At 50.6% G+C, this 14190-nt stretch overlaps 1 protein-coding gene across 1 annotated transcript in view; it reads left to right on the forward strand.

Moving 5' to 3' along the window:
• Window positions 1-14190, forward strand: part of LOC144805858 (uncharacterized) — a 2350900-nt gene that overhangs the window by 1976608 nt on the left and 360102 nt on the right. The window lies entirely within an intron of this gene.

Raw genomic sequence — 14190 nt, forward strand, 5'->3', positions numbered from 1 at the left:
TGCTTCTACCCAGGCCACCACTTGCAAAAGAGACAACTTCTATCCTTACCACCACTTGCGCAAGAGACAGCTTCTACCCTTACCACCACTTGCACAAGAGACTGCTTCTACCCTTACCACAACCTGTGCAAGAGACAGCTTCTACCCAGACCACCACTTGTGCAAGAGACAGCTTCTACCTAGACCACCACTTGCACAAGAGACAACTTCTACCCTTACCACCACTTGCGTAAGAGACAGCTTCTACCCAGACCACCACTTGCACAAGAGACAGCTTCTACCCTTACCACCACTTGCGTAAGAGACAGCTTCTACCCTTACCACCACTTGCGCAGGAGGCAGCTTCTACCCAGACCACCACTTGTGCAAGAGACAGCTTCTACCCTTACCACCACTGGTGTAAGAGACAACTTCTACCCAGACCACCACTTGCACCCTTACCACCACTTGCGCAAGAGACAGCTTCTACCCAGATCACCACTTGCACAAGAGACAGCTTCTACCCTTACCACCACTTGCGTAAGAGACAGCTTCTACCCTTACCACCACTTGCGCAGGAGACAGCTTCTACCTTTACCACCACTTGCGCAAGAGACGGTTCCTACCCAGACCACCACTTGTGCAAGAGACAGCTTCTACCCTTACCACCACTTGCAAGAGACAGCTTCTACCCTTACAACCACTGGCGCAAGAGACAGCTTCTACCTTTACCACCACTTGCGCAGCTTCTACCCTTACCACCACTTGCGCAAGAGACTGCTTCTACCCTTACCACCACCTGCACAGGAGACAGCTTCTACCCAGACCACCACCTGCACAAGAGACAGCTTCTACTCTTACCACTATTTGCACGAGACTGCTTCTACACTTACCACCACCTAGGCAAGAGACAGCTTCTACCCAGACTACCACCCACACAACAGACAGCTTCTACCCTTACCACCACTTGTATAAGTGACAGCTTCTACCCTTACCACCACCAGCACAAGAGACAGCTTCTAACTAGACCACCACTTGCACAAGAGACAGCTTCTACCCTTACCACCACCTGCACAATAGACAGCTTCTACCCTTACCACCACCTCCATACCACCACCTCCACAAGAGACAGCTTCTACCTTTACCACCACCTGCACAAGAGACAGCTTCAACCTTTACCACCACTTGCACAAGAGACAGCTTCTACCCTTACCACCACCTGCACAAGAGACATCTTCTACCCAGACCACCACTTGCATAAGAGACAGCTTCTAACTAGATCACCACTTGCACAAGAGACAGCTTCTACCCTTACAACCACCTGCATAAGAGACAGCCTCTACCCTTCCCACCACTTGCACGAGAGACAGCTTCTATCCTTACCACCACCTGCACAAGAGACAGCTTGTACCCCGACCACCACCTGCACAAGAGACAGCTTCTACCCAGACCACCACTTGTGCAAGAGACAGCTTCTACCTAGACCACCACTTGCACAAGAGACAACTTTTACCCTTACCACCACTTGCGTAAGAGACAGCTTCTACCCAGACCACCACTTGCACAAGAGACAGCTTCTACCCTTACCACCGCTTGCGTAAGAGACAGCTTCTACCCTTACCACCACTTGCGCAGGAGGCAGCTTCTACCTTTACCATCACTTGCGCAAGAGATGGTTTCTACCCAGACCACCACTTGTGCAAGAGACAGCTTCTACCCTTACCACAACTTGCAAAGAGACAGCTTCTACCCTTACCACCACTGGTGCAAGAGACAGCTTCTACCCAGACCACCACTTGCACAAGAGACAGGTTCTACTCTTACCACCACTTGTGCAAGAGACAGCTTCTACCCAGACCACCACTTGCACAAGAGAAAGCTTCTACCCTTACCACCACTTGCGCAAGAGACTGCTTCTACCCTTACCACCACTTGCGCAGGAGACAGCTTCTATATTTACCACCACTTGTGCAAGAGACAGCTTCTACCCCGACCACCGCTTGAGCAAGAGACAGCTTCTACCCTTACCGCCACTTGTGCAAGAGACAGCTTCTACCCTCACCATCACTTGCGCAAGACTGCTTCTACCCTTACCACCAAGTGCGCAAGAGACAGTTCTACCCAGACCACCACTTGTGCAAGAGACAGCTTCTACGTAGACCACCACTTGTGCAAGAGACAGCTTCTACCCAGACCACCACTTGCACAAGAGACAACTTGTACCCTTACCACCACTTGCATAAGAGACAGCTTCTACCCAGACCACCACTTGCACCCTTACCACCACTTGCGCAAGAGACAGCTTCTACCCAGACCACCACTTGCACAAGAGACAGCTTCTACCCTTACCACCACTTGCGTAAGAGACAGCTTATACCCTTACCACCACTTGCGCAGGAGACAGCTTCTACCTTTACCACCACTTGCGCAAGAGACGGTTCCTACCCAGACCACCACTTGTGCAAGAGAGTTTCCACCCTTACCACCACTTGCGCAAGAGACAGCTTCTACCCAGACCACCACTTGACAAGAGAAAGCTTCTACCCTTACCACCACTTGCGCAAGAGACAGCTTCTACCCTTACCACCACTTGCGCAGGAGACAGATTCTACATTTACCACCACTTGTGCAAGAGACAGCTTCTACCCCAACCACCGCTTGAGCAAGAGACAGCTTTTACCCTTACCACCACTTGCGCAAGAGACTGCTTCTACCCTTACCATCACTTGCGCAGCTTCTACCCTTACCACCACTTGTGCAAGAGACAGCTTCTACCCTTACTACCCCTTGTGCAAGAGACAGCTTCTACCCTTACAACCACCTGCACAAGAGACAGCTTCTACCCTTACCACCACCTGCACAAGAGACAGTGTCTACCTTTACCACCACTAGCACAAGAGACAGCTTCTACCCTTACCACCACCTGCACAAGAGTCAGCTTCTACTCAGATCACCACTTGCACAAGAGATAGCTTCTACCCAGACCACCACTTGCACAAGAGACAGTTTCTACCCTTACCACCACTTGCGCAAGTGACAGCTTCTACCCAGACCACCACTTGCACAAGAGAAAGCTTCTACCCTTACCACCACTTGCGCAAAAGACAGCTTCTACCCTTACCACCACTTGCGCAGGAGACAGCTACTACATTTACCACCACTTGTGCAAGAGACAGCTTCTACCCTTACCACCACCTGCACAAGAGACAGTGTCTACCTTTACCACCACTAGCACAAGAGACGGCTTCTACCCTTACCACCACCTGCACAAGAGTCAGCTTCTACTCAGATCACCACTTGCACAAGAGACAGCTTCTACCCAGACCACTACTTGCACAAGAGACAGTTTCTACCCTTACCACCACTTGCGCAAGAGACAGCTTCTACCCAGACCACCACTTGCACAAGAGAAAGCTTCCATCCTTACCACCACTTGCGCAAGAGACAGCTTCTACCCTTACCACCACTTGCGAAAGAGACAGCTTCTACCCAGACCACCACTTGCACCCTTACCACCACTTGCACAAGAGACAGCTTCTACCCAGACCACCACTTGCACAAGAGACAGCTTCTACCCTTACCACCACCTGCACAAGAGTCAGCTTCTACTCAGATCACCACTTGTACAAGAGACAGCTTCTACCCAGACCACCAATTGACAAGAGAAAGCTTCTACCCTTACCACCACTTGCGCAAGAGACAGCTTCTACCCTTACCACCACTTGCGCAGGAGACAGATTATACATTTACCACCACTTGTGAAAGAGACAGCTTCTACCCCAACCACCGCTTGAGCAAGAGACAGCCTCTACCCTTATCACCACTTGCGCAAGAGACTGCTTCTACCCTTGCAATCACTTGCGCAGCTTCTACCCTTACCACCACTTGTGCAAGAGACAGCTTCTACCCTTACTACCACTTGTGCAAGAGACAGCTTCTACCTAGACCACCACTTTTGCAAGAGACAGCTTCTACCCAGACCACGACTTGCACAAGAGACAACTTCTACCCTTACCACCACTTACGTAAGAGACAGCTTCTACCCAGACCACCACTTGCACCCTTACCACCACTTGCACAAGAGACAGCTTCTACCCACCCAGACCACCACTTGCACAAGAGAGAGCTTCTACCCTTACCACCACTTGCGTAAGAGACAGCTTCTACCCTTACCACCACTTACGCAGGAGACAGCTTCTACCTTTACCACCACTTGCGCAAGAGACAGTTTCTACCCAACCCACCACTTGTGCAAGAGACAGCTTCTACCCTTAACACCCCTTGCAAGAGACAGCTTCTACCCTCACTACCACTGGCGCAATAGACAGCTTATACCTAGACCACCACTTGCACAAGAGACAGTTTCTAGCCTTACCACCACTTGCGCAAGAGACAGCTTCTACCCAGACCACCACTTGCACAAAAGAAAGCTTCTACCCTTACCACCACTTGCGCAAAAGACAGCTTCTTCCCTTACCACCACTTGCGCAGGAGACAGCTTCTACATTTACCACCACTTGTGCAAGAGACAGCTTCTACCCCGACCACCTTTTGAGCAAGAGACAGATTTTATTCCTACCAACACTTGTGCAAGAGACAGCTTCTCCCCTTACTACCACTTGCGCAAGAGACAGCTTCTACCCTTACCACCACTTGCGCAAGAGACTGCTTCTACCCTTACCGCCACCTGTGCAAGAGACAGCTTCTACCCAGACCACCACTTGTGCAAGAGACAGCTTCTACCTAGACCACCACTTGCACAAGAGACAACTTCGACCCTTACCACCACTTGCGTAAGAGGCAGCTTCTACCCAGACCACCACTTGCACCCTTACCACCACTTACGCAAGAGACAGCTTCTACCCAGACCACCACTTGCACAAGAGACAGCTTCTACCCTTACCACCACTTGCGTAAGTGACAGCTTCTACCCTTACCACCACTTGCGCAGGAGGCAGCTTCTACCTTTACCACCACTTCTGCAAGAGATTATTTCTACCCAGACCACCACTTGTGCAGGAGACAGCTTCTACCCAGGCCACCACTTGCAAAAGAGACAACTTCTATCCTTACCACCACTTGCGCAAGAGACATCTTCTACCCTTACCACCACTTGCACAAGAGACTGCTTCTACCCTTACCACAACCTGTGCAAGAGACAGCTTCTACCCAGACCACCACTTGTGCAAGAGACAGCTTCTACCTAGACCACCACTTGCACAAGAGACAACTTCTACCCTTACCACCACTTGCGTAAGAGACAGCTTCTACCCAGACCACCACTTGCACAAGAGACAGCTTCTACCCTTACCACCACTTGCGTAAGAGACAGCTTCTACCCTTACCACCACTTGCGCAGGAGGCAGCTTCTACCCAGACCACCACTTGTGCAAGAGACAGCTTCTACCCTTACCACCACTGGTGTAAGAGACAACTTCTACCCAGACCACCACTTGCACCCTTACCACCACTTGCACAAGAGACAGCTTCTACCCAGATCACCACTTGCACAAGAGACAGCTTCTACCCTTACCACCACTTGCGTAAGAGACAGCTTCTACCCTTACCACCACTTGCGCAGGAGACAGCTTCTACCTTTACCACCACTTGCGCAAGAGACGGTTCCTACCCAGACCACCACTTGTGCAAGAGACAGCTTCTACCCTTACCACCACTTGCAAGAGACAGCTTCTACCCTTACCACCACTGGCGCAAGAGACAGCTTCTACCTTTACCACCACTTGCGCAGCTTCTACCCTTACCACCACTTGCGCAAGAGACTGCTTCTACCCTTACCACCACCTGCACAGGAGACAGCTTCTACCCAGACCACCACCTGCACAAGAGACAGCTTCTACTCTTACCACTATTTGCACGAGACTGCTTCTACACTTACCACCACCTAGGCAAGAGACAGCTTCTACCCAGACTACCACCCACACAACAGACAGCTTCTACCCTTACCACCACTTGTATAAGTGACAGCTTCTACCCTTACCACCACCAGCACAAGAGACAGCTTCTAACTAGACCACCACTTGCACAAGAGACAGCTTCTACCCTTACCACCACCTGCACAATAGACAGCTTCTACCCTTACCACCACCTCCATACCACCACCTCCACAAGAGACAGCTTCTACCTTTACCACCACCTGCACAAGAGACAGCTTCAACCTTTACCACCACTTGCACAAGAGACAGCTTCTACCCTTACCACCACCTGCACAAGAGACATCTTCTACCCAGACCACCACTTGCATAAGAGACAGCTTCTAACTAGATCACCACTTGCACAAGAGACAGCTTCTACCCTTACAACCACCTGCATAAGAGACAGCCTCTACCCTTACCACCACCTGCACAAGAGACAGCTTGTACCCCGACCACCACCTGCACAAGAGACAGCTTCTACCCAGACCACCACTTGTGCAAGAGACAGCTTCTACCTAGACCACCACTTGCACAAGAGACAACTTTTACCCTTACCACCACTTGCGTAAGAGACAGCTTCTACCCAGACCACCACTTGCACAAGAAACAGCTTCTACCCTTACCACCGCTTGCGTAAGAGACAGCTTCTACCCTTACCACCACTTGCGCAGGAGGCAGCTTCTACCTTTACCATCACTTGCGCAAGAGATGGTTTCTACCCAGACCACCACTTGTGCAAGAGACAGCTTCTACCCTTACCACAACTTGCAAAGAGACAGCTTCTACCCTTACCACCACTGGTGCAAGAGACAGCTTCTACCCAGACCACCACTTGCACAAGAGACAGGTTCTACTCTTACCACCACTTGTGCAAGAGACAGCTTCTACCCAGACCACCACTTGCACAAGAGAAAGCTTCTACCCTTACCACCACTTGCGCAAGAGACTGCTTCTACCCTTACCACCACTTGCGCAGGAGACAGCTTCTATATTTACCACCACTTGTGCAAGAGACAGCTTCTACCCCGACCACCGCTTGAGCAAGAGACAGCTTCTACCCTTACCGCCACTTGTGCAAGAGACAGCTTCTACCCTCACCATCACTTGCGCAAGACTGCTTCTACCCTTACCACCAAGTGCGCAAGAGACAGTTCTACCCAGACCACCACTTGTGCAAGAGACAGCTTCTACGTAGACCACCACTTGTGCAAGAGACAGCTTCTACCCAGACTACCACTTGCACAAGAGACAACTTGTACCCTTACCACCACTTGCATAAGAGACAGCTTCTACCCAGACCACCACTTGCACCCTTACCACCACTTGCGCAAGAGACAGCTTCTACCCAGACCACCACTTGCACAAGAGACAGCTTCTACCCTTACCACCACTTGCGTAAGAGACAGCTTCTACCCTTACCACCACTTGCGCAGGAGACAGCTTCTACCTTTACCACCACTTGCGCAAGAGACGGTTCCTACCCAGACCACCACTTGTGCAAGAGACAGCTTCTACCCTTACCACCACTTGCAAGTGACAGCTTCTACCCTTACCACCACTGGCGCAAGAGACAGCTTCTACCTTTACCACCACTTGCGCAGCTTCTACCCTTACCATCACTTGTGCAAGAGATGGTTTCTACCCAGACCACCACTTGTGCAAGAGACAGCTTCTACCCTTACCACAACTTGCAAAGAGACAGCTTCTACCCTTACCACCACTGGTGCAAGAGACAGCTTCTACCCAGACCACCACTTGCACAAGAGACAGGTTCTACTCTTACCACCACTTGTGCAAGAGACAGCTTCTACCCAGACCACCACTTGCACAAGAGAAAGCTTCTACCCTTACCACCACTTGCGCAAGAGACTGCTTCTACCCTTACCACCACTTGCGCAGGAGACAGCTTCTATATTTACCACCACTTGTGCAAGAGACAGCTTCTACCCCGACCACCGCTTGAGCAAGAGACAGCTTCTACCCTTACCGCCACTTGTGCAAGAGACAGCTTCTACCCTCACCATCACTTGCGCAAGACTGCTTCTACCCTTACCACCAAGTGCGCAAGAGACAGATCTACCCAGACCACCACTTGTGCAAGAGACAGCTTCTACGTAGACCACCACTTGTGCAAGAGACAGCTTCTACCCAGACTACCACTTGCACAAGAGACAACTTGTACCCTTACCACCACTTGCATAAGAGACAGCTTCTACCCAGACCACCACTTGCACCCTTACCACCACTTGCGCAAGAGACAGCTTCTACCCAGACCACCACTTGCACAAGAGACAGCTTCTACCCTTACCACCACTTGCGTAAGAGACAGCTTCTACCCTTACCACCACTTGCGCAGGAGACAGCTTCTACCTTTACCACCACTTGCGCAAGAGACGGTTCCTACCCAGACCACCACTTGTGCAAGAGACAGCTTCTACCCTTACCACCACTTGCAAGTGACAGCTTCTACCCTTACCACCACTGGCGCAAGAGACAGCTTCTACCTTTACCACCACTTGCGCAGCTTCTACCCTTACCACCACTTGCGCGAGAGACTGTTTCTACCCTTACCATCACCTGCGCAGGAGACAGCTTCTACCCTTACCACCACCTGCGCAAGAGACAGCTTCTACTCTTACCACTATTTGCACAAGAGACAGCTTCCACACTTACCACCACCTAGGCAAGAGACAGCTTCTACCCAGACTACCACCCACACAACAGACAGCTTCTACCCTTACCACCACTTCTACAAGTGACAGCTTCTACCCTTACCACCACCTGCACAAGAGACAGCTTCTAACTAGACCACCACTTGCACAAGAGACAGCTTCTACCCTTACCACCACCCGCACAAGAGACAGCTCCTACCCTTACCACCACCTCCACAAGAGACAGCTTCTACCTTTACCACCACCTGCACAGGAGACAGCTTCTACCTTTACCACCACTTGCACAAGAGACAGCTTCTACCCTTACCACCACCTGCACAAGAGACATCTTCTACCCAGACCACCACTTGCATAGGAGACAGCTTCTAACTAGATCACCACTTGCACAAGAGACAGCTTCTACCCTTACCACCACCTGCACAAGAGACAGCCTCTACCCTTCCCACCACTTGCACAAGAGACAGCTTCTATCCTTACCACCACCTGCACAAAAGACAGATTGTACCCCGACCACCACCTGCACAAGAGACAGCTTCTACCCAGACCACCACTTGTGCAAGAGACAGCTTCTACCCAGGCCACCTCTTGCAAAAGAGACAACTTCTACCCTTTCCACCACTTGCGCAAGAGACAGCTTCTACCCAGACCACCACTTGCACCCTTACCACCACTTGCGCAGGCGACAGCTTCTACCTTTACTTTGAGCCACCTTATAAGGAAACCCGTGGCCAGCTTCGGCCCTTACCACCACTTGCGCAAGAGACAGCTTCTAACTAGACCACGACTTGCAGAAGAGACAGCTTCTACCCTTACCACCACCTGCACAAGAGCTAGCTTCTAACCTTACCACCACCTGCACAAGAGACAGCTTCTACCTTTACCACCACCTGCACAAGAGACAGCATCTACCCTTACCACCACCTGCACAAGAGACAGCTTCTACCTTTACCACCACTTGCACAAGAGACCGCTTCTACTCTTACCACCACCTGCACAAGAGACAGCTTCTACCCAGACCACCACGTGTGCAAGAGACAGCTTCTACCCCGGCCACCTCTTGCAAAAGAGACAACTTCTACCCTTACCACCACTTGCGCAAGAGACAGCTTCTACTCAGACCACCACTTGCACCCTTACCACCACTTGCGCAGGCGACAGCTTCTACCTTTACTTTGAGCCACCTTATAAGGAAACCCGTGGCCAGCTTCGGCCCTTACCACCACTTGCGCAAAAAAACTGCTTCTAACTAGACCACGACTTGCAGAAGAGACAGCTTCTACCCTTACCACCACCTGCACAAGAGACAGCTTCTTTACCACCACCTGCACAAGAGACAGCATCTACCCTTACCACCACCTGCGCAAGAGACAGCTTCTACCTTTACCACCACTTGCACAAGAGACCGCTTCTACTCTTACCACCACTTGCATAAGACACAGCATCTAACTAGATCACCATTTGCACAAGAGACAGCTTCTATCCTTACCACCACCTGCAAAGAGACAGCTTGTATCCAGACCACCACTTGCATAAGAGACAGCTTCTAACCTTACCACAGCCTGCTCGAGACAGCCTCTATCCTTACCACTACTTGCACAAGAGACAGCTTCTACCCAGACCACTCGTAACAGTTGTACATATCACTAAGACACCTTCTACTCACAGAACTGAACAGCCTTCTACCCACACCATCACCGGTCCTATTTGACCTATCGGCTCATTATTGACTATAGAGCTACACAAATGTTTGGCGTAACACTACAGTCAGCAGTGAGTGTGGTGTAACACTGCAGTCAACACTGAGGGGAGCGTAAATTGTGAACTGCCTGTACCACAATGCAAAGGTGCAAACTTTTCTGGAATGCGATGCAGTGTCTGGCCACAGCCCTTTCCCTGCCCAAACTGATTTCCATGACCTCCTCTACCATTTATCACACATTTGCCCAAGCCAGAGAGTAACACTGACATTTTGGAAAGATACAACATGTAAATGACCTCTGTGAATACGAAAAGTCGTAAAGTTAGACTTTTGTCTCAGATTGCCTTTGGAAATTAGACCACAATCTTTCCACTCACAACCTGACTCTAGGCTTCGCTGCTCGTTTCTTGTGCCTGCTTCTCAGCACTGCAGTGCCTGTAAATGAAGTGACTGTTGACCCCCTCTCCCCTTCAGATGTCACCAAGGCCAGCGACATCTCCAACAGTGTCAACGGCGTGAATCAACTTTTGTTAAAAATGGGTCGTGAAGCTTATGCTAAGGACCCTGAAAAATTCACGGCGGAGATGCGGAAACGCGACCCCCTGCAAAATATACAAGGTAATGTCCATCTGCTCGCACTACTACCCTTGTGGTCTCGGGAGTGTAAGGGGACGGGGGGTCCAGTCACCTGCCCATCACCATGTCTGCCACGTGGGGTGAGGGCGTACCCAGACCACCACCTGCACAAGAGACAGCTTCTACCCAGACCACCACTTGTGCAAGAGACAGCTTCTACCCATGCCAGCACTTGCATAAGAGACAATTTCTACCCTTACCACCACTAGCGCAAGAGACAGCATCTACCCAGTTCACCACTTGCACCCTTACCACCACTTGCGCAGGAGACAGCTTCTACCTTTACTTTGATCCACCTTATAAGGAAACCCGGGGCCAGCTTATACCTTTACCACCACTTGCAGAAGAGACAGCTTCTACCTTTACCACCACCTGCACAAGAGACAGCTTCTACCCTTACCACCACCTGCACAAGAGACAGCTTCTACCCTTACCACTACTTTCACAAGAGACAGCTTCTATCCTTACCACCACCTGCACAAGAGACAGCTTGTATCCAGACCACCACTTGCATAAGAGACAGCTTCTACCCTTACCACCACCTGCTCAACAGACAGCCTCTATCCTTACCACTACTTGCACAAGAGACAGCTTCTATCCTTACCACCTCCTGCACAAGAGACAGCTTGTACCTAGATCACCACTTGCATAAGAGACAGCTTCTACCCTTACCACCACCTGCTCGAGACAGCCTCTATCCTTACCACTACTTGCACAAGAGACAGCTTCTACCCAGACCACTCGTAACAGTTGTACATATCACTAAGACACCTTCTACTCACAGAACTGATCAGCCTTCTACCCACACCATCACCAGTAAGCATGGGCGGATTTTGCGGATCCACGATTCACGAATTTACGAATTCACGGATCGTGGATCCGCAAAATCCGCGGATTTTTGCGGATCGGCGGATTTGGGGGCGAGGCTTCCTCGAGTGTGTGAGCGGGGCCAAACGGACGGGGCTTCCATGCGAGCGCACATGCCTCTTGTGTGTATAAAAGGTCAGAGACCGATCAGAGCAGAAGATTAAGAGACAGAAGCTCCTGGTCACAGGAACAGCACGGGGATTGCGCTCGTGAAAGTCAAAGATGCAAATGCCTCTGGCCAGCATCACAGCGGATTTTCGATGGTATATTTGGGAAGAAGGCACACCTGCCCAGCCTCCACAACGCTCACGATTGTTTTTGGGCTGATGAATGAGTCACTGAATTTAAGCTTCAACTAGGGCACATGCTTTATTGATATCTGCAAGTGTTTCCTGTTGAGGTTTATTTTTTGTGCCAGGACCGTCGTGCCAGAATGAACCCTGCCCTTCATATTTATTCAAGAAGACACCACCGTTTTTCCCCATCGTAAATAAATTACGATGGCGCCGGCAAGCTGCCAGCGCCATCCTGAAAAAGTAACTTAATTAGCTTCAACAGGAAGCTCCAACTGATAAAATAAAGCAGGCGCTCGAGCCCCTGCTTTATCTTATCTATTAGAGCTTCCTGTTGAAGCTAATTAAGTAACTATTTGAGGTTGGCGCTGGCAGCTTGCCGGCGCCATCGTAAATTAGGCTTTGAACTTTTGACCGGGGAATCCGCCGCTCGCGGATTGCGGATTTTCGGTAAATTCGCGAGAGTTCGCGGACCGCGAATTTACCGAAAATCCGCAAAATCCGCGATCGGAGCGGATTTTGCGCTCATGTCTAATCACCAGTCCTATTTGACCTATCGGCTCATTATTGACTGTATAGCTACACAAACGTTTGGCGTAACACTACAGTCAACAGTGAGTGTGGTGTAACACTGCAGTCAACACTGAGGGGAGCGTAGATTGTGAACTGCCTGTACCACAATGCAAAGGTGCAAACTTTTCTGGAATGTGATGCAGTGTCGGGCCACAGCCCTTTCCCTGCCCAAACTGATTTTCATGACTTCCTCTACCATTGATCACACATTTGCCCAAGCCAGAGAGTAACACTGACATTTTGGAAAGATACAATATGTAAATGGCCTCTGTGAATACGAAAAGTCGTAAAGTTAGAATTTTGTCTCATATTGCCTTTGGAAATTAGACCACAATCCTTCCACTCACAACCTGACTCTAGGCTTCGCTGCTTGCTTCTTGTGCCTGCTTCTCAGCACTGCAGTGCCTGTAAATGAAGTGACTGTTGACCCCCTCTCCCCTTCAGACGTCACCAAGGCCAGCGACATCTACAAGAGTGTCGACGGCGTGAATCAACTTTTGTTAAAAATGAGTCGTGAAGCTTATGCTAAGGACCCTGAAAAATTCATGGCGGAGATGCGGAAACGCCAACCCCTGCAAAATATACAAGGTAATGTCCATCTGCTAGCACTACTATGCTTGTGGTCTCGGGAGTGTAAGGGGATGGGGGGTCCAGTCACCTGCCCATCACCATGTCTGCCACGTGGGGTGAGGGCGTACCTAGACTACCACTTGCACAAGAGACAGCTTCTACCCAGACCACCACTTGCAAAAGAGACAACTTCTACCCCTACCACCACTTGCGCAAGAGACAGCTTCTACCCAGACCACCACTTGCACCCTTACCACCACTTGCGCAGGAGACAGCTTCTACCTTTACTTTGAGCCACCTTATAAGGAAACCCGGGGCCAGATTTGGCCCTTAGCACCACTTTTGCAAGAGACAGCTTCTAACTAGACCACCACTTGCAGAAGAGACAGCTTCTACCCTTACCACCACCTGCACAAGAGACAGCTTCTACCCTTACCGCCACCTGCACAAGAGACAGCTTCTACCTTTACCACCACCTGCACAAGAGACAGCTTCTACCCTTACCACCACCTGCACAAGAGACAGCTTCTACCTTTACCACCACTTGCACAAGAGATAGCTTTTACCCTTACCACCAATTGCGCAAGAGACAGCTTCTAACTAGATCACCACTTGCACAAGAGACAGCTTCTACCCTTACCACCACCTGCACAAGAGACAGCCTCTACCATTCCCACCACTTGCACGAGAGACAGCTTCTATCCTTATCACCACCTGCACAAGAGACAGCTTGTACCCAGACCACCACCTGCACAAGAGACAGCTTCTACCCTTACCACCACCTGCACAAGAGACAGCTTCTATCTTTACCACAACTTGCACAAGAGGCAGCTTCTACTCTTACCACCACCTGCACAAGAGACAGCTTGTACCCAGACCACCACCTGCACAAGAGACAGCTTCTACCCTTACCACCACCTGCACAAGAGACAGCTTCTACCTTTACCACAACTTGCACAAGAGGCAGC

The sequence above is a fragment of the Lissotriton helveticus genome, assembly GCF_964261635.1.
Source record: "Lissotriton helveticus chromosome 1_1 unlocalized genomic scaffold, aLisHel1.1 SUPER_1_unloc_3, whole genome shotgun sequence".
In the NCBI taxonomy this organism is placed as follows: Eukaryota; Metazoa; Chordata; class Amphibia; order Caudata; family Salamandridae; genus Lissotriton; species Lissotriton helveticus.